General features: G+C 32.3%; 1 protein-coding gene across 3 annotated transcripts in view; it reads left to right on the top strand.

Moving 5' to 3' along the window:
• Positions 1-4554: 4554 nt before the first annotated feature.
• Positions 4555-7691, top strand: part of LOC134855645 (uncharacterized) — a 30531-nt gene continuing 27394 nt past the window's right edge. For 2 of the 3 annotated variants that reach the window (XM_063872206.1, XM_063872209.1), the window contains exons 1-2: positions 4555-4833; positions 6242-6385. The gene's annotated coding sequence lies outside the window, so the exon portion shown is untranslated. Of the gene's footprint in view, positions 5043-6241; positions 6386-7691 lie in introns of all 3 variants that reach the window. The other variant, XM_063872207.1, reaches the window with a different exon arrangement.

Raw genomic sequence — 7691 nt, 5'->3', positions numbered from 1 at the left:
CATTTGTTGCTTGAATCCGTTTTTAACCATGTTTCTTTTGGTGCAATAAGTACTGGTTCACAACCTTATGTATTCAGAAAAAGCTGAATCTGGTCGACGTTTTTCTTCAGTCATCTTATGTTTCGTAAAACTGAAAATTTTCCATCATTTTTTAGTAAAAACAAGAAAACGCGCCTTTGACCATGTACCATTTTTTGCTTGAGCCTAATATGCTCGTGAAAGATTACAATTCATGTCATTTGAGGCTTTTTAACCCTCAACTTGTTTCAAATTAAACTTTAAAAAAGTCATTCTTTATTCATATTTTTTAAAAAAAATTTTGTAATAATTCCGCTTCGACAATGATTTTTTTAAATCAAAACAAGAATGAAGAAAAACAGGACAATGGCCTCCTGTTATCTTTTTTTTAAATTTTATGATTTTTAATATTTATGATTTATAATATTTCTCCGCGGACATCGCAGAAAATATATTTGCTATTAATGACATGGATAATGATTTCTTCATTTATTTTTCTCAGTTGTTGTTTCAACATATCAACTTTGTTTTTCAATAATGTGAAAGCTGTACAATCTGAGCTACCCCGTTGATATCGCATTATCCTCTTGAAAGTTTCATGAGTATACAAGCATTTTGAATTTTGATTTCGGTTTCAATGATATTCTAAAGAAAACCAATTTCTTAAAACAATTTTCCTAAAAAAATTCGAAAACTGCGTCTATAAAATTTGGACATTTTGCGAGTATCGGAAAATTTCCATTTTTTTTTTGAAATTTTGATTGTTTTTGAGGCTTCTCTTGAATATGACAAGTCTCCTTCTATAATATTGCTGCATACTTTCATTACGAGGCCAAACTGTGCACTGGATAGGCGCACAATTTCGTGTCTGTATGTTCCTGGATTCCATAGACAAGTCTTTAAACATGATAAAATTTTGGCGGAACGATCAAAGAAAATGAAGGAACAAAAAAGAACAAAGGGAGCGTCCTTGTTGCGGAATCCGCTTACAATGCAGAAAATGTCCAGTTTGGCCTCGTAATGTTCTGATTAGACAACACAAAATGTTAATTTGAGCCACCCCTTGAAAATCGCAAGGTACACAATCACTTTTGCTTTTTTTATACAAATTTATTCAATTTTAATAAGTAACTGCTTAGCTGAGCCAACCTGTGGATATAAGTTTTCACCTATGTTATTCATTTTTGAAGCTGGGGAAAAACATCATCCTTAGCGTTGAAAATAATTAATAAAAATTGCTTATATATATATTTTAAAAAAGCTCAAAAAAAGCTAAAAAAAAACTGCGGATACTAAATTGGTTATTCTAATCATAATTAGTTTCTTAAAATAAAGTTAAAAAATTCATTTGAAAATTTTTTGATGCCGGTTTTCGAAGCCTTTCGTGCTGCTTAGTTGCGCATAGTCGTTCAAGGAACAAATAATTCTTGCAGTGAAGTTATAGTCCAAAATTATTGCCCATGAGTTTGTATTCAGTGTTTATGGATTTTAATACGTGATCAGTTTTTTCCTTTTTCCTCAGCGGTTGGTTTGCTTTTTTGCTTCAGGCGAGATGTATGTTTTTTTTCTGAAGATGTTTCATCCCTCTTCTGCTTTCGTTTCATGTTTACATCTCTTTTTCTTGGATTTCGTACTTCCGATAACTAAGCAATATTGTTCACTGCAACAAATCCGGTATTAATGTTGCTTTTTTAACAAATACAGATACTGAGCAGTTCTGTGCTGATGTTATAAACCCTTTTTTATCAGCCTCCGCTTTGATTTCAGCTTCGTACTTCGGTAACTTTTTATTTAAATAAATAAATTTACCCTTCAACATCTTCCTGTTTTTCTTAAGTTTCCAACGAGCTGGAAAACGGTATCCTTTTTTGTCGTAGTTTAAAAACTTGACTATGACTGCTGGATATAAAATATCATTGCCAGTCCTCAGTAAAATCGGTCAGGACTTTTCCGATCAGCTGAATAATGGTTACCCAAATAACCCTTAACAAACCGCAATGTGTCGCGTAATACGTTTTGGCTCTTAGATGCGTCAAATGGGGGGTTGCAGATCACTAGGCAATTTTTTCGGCTATTTCTTTCTTGTGCCCGTAATTGCTCATTCTTTTCTCATTGAACCCGTTCCATAATTTCAATTTTACTTTTGCAAGTTTTACTTTTTGATTTCGTTTCGTCTACTTGTTTTTTTAAGATTTTTCATTTGTGATTTCACTTGGCGCACTTCTGACTCCTCGGTACAAACCTTGTTTACCGCTTGTAGGTGTTGGCTCAGCTTCGACTTGTTCCATGATATCGACAAAATATAATTTCCAAGAAAAAAATAAGGATCTAATACTCTTTTAAAATACGGTCTTTTGGCGCAAAAGATTTCACACGTTCACAGAAATTAGGGGAAAGGTGTCAAAGGGTCTACGGTTTTTTGCTTGTTAAAATTTTGTTCTCAATATCTGTTTGACCTAGATATTTGTTAAGAAAAAAATTGAACCATTTTTCAAAAGTTTTGTTATTTTCAACCTTGGAACTTCCCTCGGATATATAAAGGAATTATGTCAAGTTCATAAATTTCAGCGCTTGGTAAATCAACGTATTTTTTTTTCAATTAGCCTAATGCAATAATTTTTTCAAAAGTCTTTACTTTTAGAAACTTCGATTCGTAATATAAATTTTCTCGGCTTTCTAATTTTATTTGAGAAATTCAATGAATGAAACGCAAAAAAGAATCTCGAAAAGCGAACGTTGAAAGCGCGAAAGAACTAACCGATCGTTCTCTTACTGGTCCTTGCTCTTTTGTAATTGAATTCAATAAGTTTTCATTAGCTTAGAAACGAAGTCTACTTTGCCAATGCGGGACCTGAACATCAATATTTGGCCAAGGTCTCAAATTGTTATTTTTTCAGCGATATGAGTAGTTACACTAGCCAACTTACGCAAGATCGTGTGTATTACTACTACCCTTTTTTCAAACTAAGACGCAAATAGTGGTGTCATTTTTAGTCACTTTACGGCTTTTTGACACAGTTGATGAATTTTTCTTTTATCAAAACAACCGTAAAAAGCTAGTTTCAACCAACAGTACAAAAATTTGAAGTCGATTTCAAAAATTTTCCAGCTCACTAGTCTCGCAATATTTGTAAAATGCCTAAATTATACAAATCCGGGTTTCTGCTTTTCAATTTTCTATATGCAATGTAAATGTGGATGCCAGTTTGTTATATTCTAAATTATTACATGCAAATTTGTGTAGTCGTAATTAGCGCCACTTTTGCTGCATCGGATTGGCAATTTATTAGCATATGTAGCTGCTTTGTGTCAGAGCACGTAGTGCAGATGTGAGGGCAGGGGAATAAATTTCTGATCGTAGGATCGATACCCCAATAACAAAATTTTTCTCTTCAAGGACTATTTTTATCTTTTTTTTTATTCATTTTTATGCAGCTACTTTTTTGTCATTTTTTCGCTAGTGTTTGCGGAGCGCAGCTTTGACTTTGCTTAAAGTGCGTCTTTCAAATCGTTTTTGAAACCAATAAGTAAATAACGATACATTATATCAAGCTGCAGATACTATCGATCTTGCGCGCAATCAAGGTTAAAAAATGGCAAAATATTATAAGTAGTTACAAAAACAAATTTGTTAATAAACGTTTGTAAAACATAATTTTTAATGTCCCGTTTAAATTGTTTCAAAGTTTCGCGGTTTGATAAAGTGGTTTGTGTCTTTTTTCATTTAAACTTTGCATTTAAAACAACTCCACTAGTAAGAAATACTGAAACAAAAGTCTTCAAATAAAGATTTGCTTGAAGTTTAGTTTTCTTAATAAAACAACTTAGCAAAATAATGAAGTCAAGTATTTTTGTCTAGGTTCACCTAAGTACCCAAGCAAACCAAAGTTTTGAATCGAGTGTTCAATTTAAGCAAAATTAGGGCGAACATACTAGTGCGCAACAGAAGTTCATTTTATGAATTTTTTATTCTGCTCTAATTCAATTCTACTTTGTTAATAATTAGCGAACTTTTTTTCACAAAGTCTATTCATCCTAGTGAGCGTAGTGCTAGTTTGTTGACATTTCTTTGCTTTAATAACGATCTGTAGCAATGGAAGTTTCGAAGCATTTGTTATCTGCATTTTTTTTGGCTAGAGTTGGGCGATCTTTAAGCATGCCTGCTGAGAGGCAAGGATGTGAGAATCAAATCTCGCAGTCGCTGGCTCAAATCCGACACGTTGCAGATTCGGATTTATAAAAGTTTTTTATTTCAATATTTCAAGAATTTGTGTAAAGATACGGTTGGACAGGATAATTATTGCCAACCGATAATTATAGCATACTCTAGCCAACCGCAAATACTTTACTGTTTAGATAGACAATTAGTTGATAGGTTAGATGAGTTCATTTTAAGGTTGTGATTAGACTCAAAAGTCAACTGGCTGCAAGCATTGATAGCAAAAATATAAAATGAATCATAAAACTAATTCATGCTTTTTTAAATGTCTTACATTTTTTACAATTCGATTAAGTTTCTTCCCACGTGCAAAAAAGTTGATGTAAGTACAACTGGCGCACAAAGCTTAGATTAGATTAAAAGCAGATTTGTTCGTGTGTTTTATATTACTTCTGTTTGAAAACGTTTGGTTCAAACTTTGTATCTGACTTTATTTGACGTGATAACACATTTCATTGGGGTTTTCAATGCACTTTTTGAAATTTAATAGTTCAACTCTTTGTTCAATTTGTTCAACGGACCAACCAATTGTTTTCTCTGGAACTATACACATAAAATAAACTTTGAACGATTCATGGGACATGGAAACGCTTGAGGTAATTATAAACAGTTAGATCGTCAGTATTTGTTTTGGCTGAAAGCGCGCTAATTTTTTTCAGAATTTGAGTTTGATCTTACAAAATAAATTTATATCATCTTTGATTCTCTTTGCTTCCTGGTGTGAAAATTTTCTTAAAATAACTTCTTTATTAATTAATTTGAGCTTTACTCCTGTCCGAGAGAGGCTACATTTCAAATTGTTCAAGTAAGCAAATAAATCCTAGTCTCTGATTTTTTTCCCGAAACTAAATTAATAAAACGGTAATTTTTCTGTTTGATCTGCTTATAACAGACAGAAATATTATGTTTCAGTTTGAATAAAAAGTAGAATAAATTTGATATTTTTAATAGTCCGTGTCCGTTAAGTTTACTGGTGACTTGGGTAATCTAGGGCTACTTAGATAGGTTAAAAAAACTCTGGTATATAAAAAAGTAATTAATTAACTGACAACATGCAATAAATTTCTTGATTTAACTATTTGTAGGAGCAGTTTAAATTCCTTATTTCAGTTCACATTCTTTCATCAAACGATATTGCTAAAATGAGCGTTGCCTATTAGAAGCATAGAGAAAGTCAAGTTTCGCCAAACTTTTTAATAACCAAATTAAAAATAACTTGAATAATAATTGTTTTACGACTGATAAGAACTCATTATGAAAGTAAACTGTGTAATTTGTGAATTTTAAGCGGGTTCTACAATAGCTGGAAATCTTTGCTGTGGATTTTGCAACAAGGCTGTTTTTTGACCTTTTCGTTGTCGAATACAAATGCACATCTAAAAATGGCTTCAAAAATGCCCTGTTATTTGTATTTTGCTTCTCAAAAATTTCCAAAAATCGTTATATTCATTTTTATGTGTGTTTTGCAACAATCTGGCGTGTTCTTGTTTTTTTTATACATTGATAGGCTTGTTTACCGATTCCTCGTTTGGCCTCGTAGTGACCTAATGCTTCTGAGCATCATAAGATTTAAACATCAGGTTAATAAACCACTAACAAGAACCGGAGAAGAACGGTCATTTTTGGAACGAACTAGCAGCCGCACTTCTATTCTAAGAGACATTTAAACAAATGATTCTTTGGCAGGAGTTCAATTCAGTCATAAGCTCAAATAATTTTGAGGCGCTTTCTTGTCAATTTTTACACCAACTAAAGTTAGAGGACTCGTCGAGTAAAACAACAAGAAATTTACGCTTTCCGATGATTTCGAAGACAAATCAAAATGTCAACATTTCAAATTAAATGAATGTGTAGGTACGTTAAAAAATTCATCACTAGAGCGAGAAAATAATTTTTTTGATACGACAGCAGAAAAGAAATCAAAAACAAATAACTAAAAAGATCGATATTTTAACACCAGAAACTACTGAATGTTGTTGTTATTTGTTTTAACGGAATATGCAGAGTTGCCAATAGCGGATTGCTGAAGTCGAGAAGTAAAATTGAGGTCCCATTTCCTGACAGAAGATTTACCCACACGGCCAGTGTATGATATGAACACTTCTTCAATAACAGCGGCGTCTCCAAATGCTCAGGAAATTTCATCAGGTAAGATCTTTTTTTAAATATTTCATGTTTTTAGAGGTTTTTTTGAATCAAAACTATCTGAATATTTGAAATGAGTTTTCCGAAATGTTTGCATAAATTGCGTAGTTCGTCGATTTTTTGTTTATATCATGGATTGGAGGAGGAACTTTGCATTCAGCTGCGTTATTTCCCTTTCAAGCTAAAAAAATGTCAATTAGGTTTCAGATAGACTAGTTACTTGCCGTTTGAAAGCCTAAACAGTCATGATTTCACTTGCAGCAAACTTATTCGAGAAATTTTTCAAGCGTTAGAAAAGCAGCTCGAGAGATTATCTGTTTAATCGAAACTAGCAAGCTCGCCTCCAACAATCAATTATCTCGCAAAAAATGAATTGTTGTTCTGATCAAGCTATTCAAGCAAAGAAACTTTGAACAAGTTCAAGTTAAGCCGTATCGTAAATCGGTTCAAAAAACGTTGTTTTATAGAACGAATCGGTTCCCAAAAAAAGCTTGCTCACACTGTTTTTCTTAGCAAGCTATTCAAGCTATGAAACTTTGAAAAAATTTTAAATATTTTATGAAGCAAATCGGATGGCACAACTTAGAGTTTCTATATGGAAACTATTCAAGCGAAAAAAAAAAGTTTGAAATATTTCAAGTTACTTCATAGAGCGAATCAATTCGCAAATAAGTAAAGTTTTTCTAGGCAAGCTATCAAGGCAAGGAAATTTTGAAAATATCCACATTGTTTCATAGAGCAAATCAGTTGGCAACAACCTTTTCTTAGAAAGCTATTCAAGCTATGAAATGAAAATTTTCAACTTACTCAACAGAGCGAACTGGTTTGCAAATTGTTCAAGTTTTTCTATGCCAGCTTTTGAAAATACTTTCTACTTTCAAACGTTTCCAAAATATTGCATAGACTGATTTGGTTCATCTATTCATCCATCTGGTTCAAATATTTCCTATTATTTCCTTGTATAAAAAAAAATTCGCGATAAATTAAACTTTTTGTAAGCAAGCTTTTCAAACTATGGAACCTTTATAAATTCAATCAAGGTCAAAAAGTGAAACGGATAGCAAACTGTTTTTCTGTTGGAGCCTTTTTGCCTTTCAAGTGATTTCAAGGTTTTTTCTTTTTTTTAATCAATTTTTTACGCAAGCTAAAAGAGCAAGGAACTTCGAAAAATCCAAGCCATTTCTTAGACCAAATTGTTTCAGCCAAAACATAATGTTTTCCAAAGCAAGCAATTCAAAATATGTAACTTTGACATAATTCAGATATTTAAGGAAACAAATCAATTCACAAAAAACTTGTTTAAGCAATT

The sequence above is a fragment of the Symsagittifera roscoffensis genome, chromosome 10, assembly GCF_963678635.1.
Source record: "Symsagittifera roscoffensis chromosome 10, txSymRosc1.1, whole genome shotgun sequence".
NCBI classification, from domain to species: domain Eukaryota; kingdom Metazoa; phylum Xenacoelomorpha; order Acoela; family Convolutidae; genus Symsagittifera; species Symsagittifera roscoffensis.
Note: the sequence above shows the minus strand (reverse complement) of the source record. Positions and strands in the feature narration are given on the sequence as shown.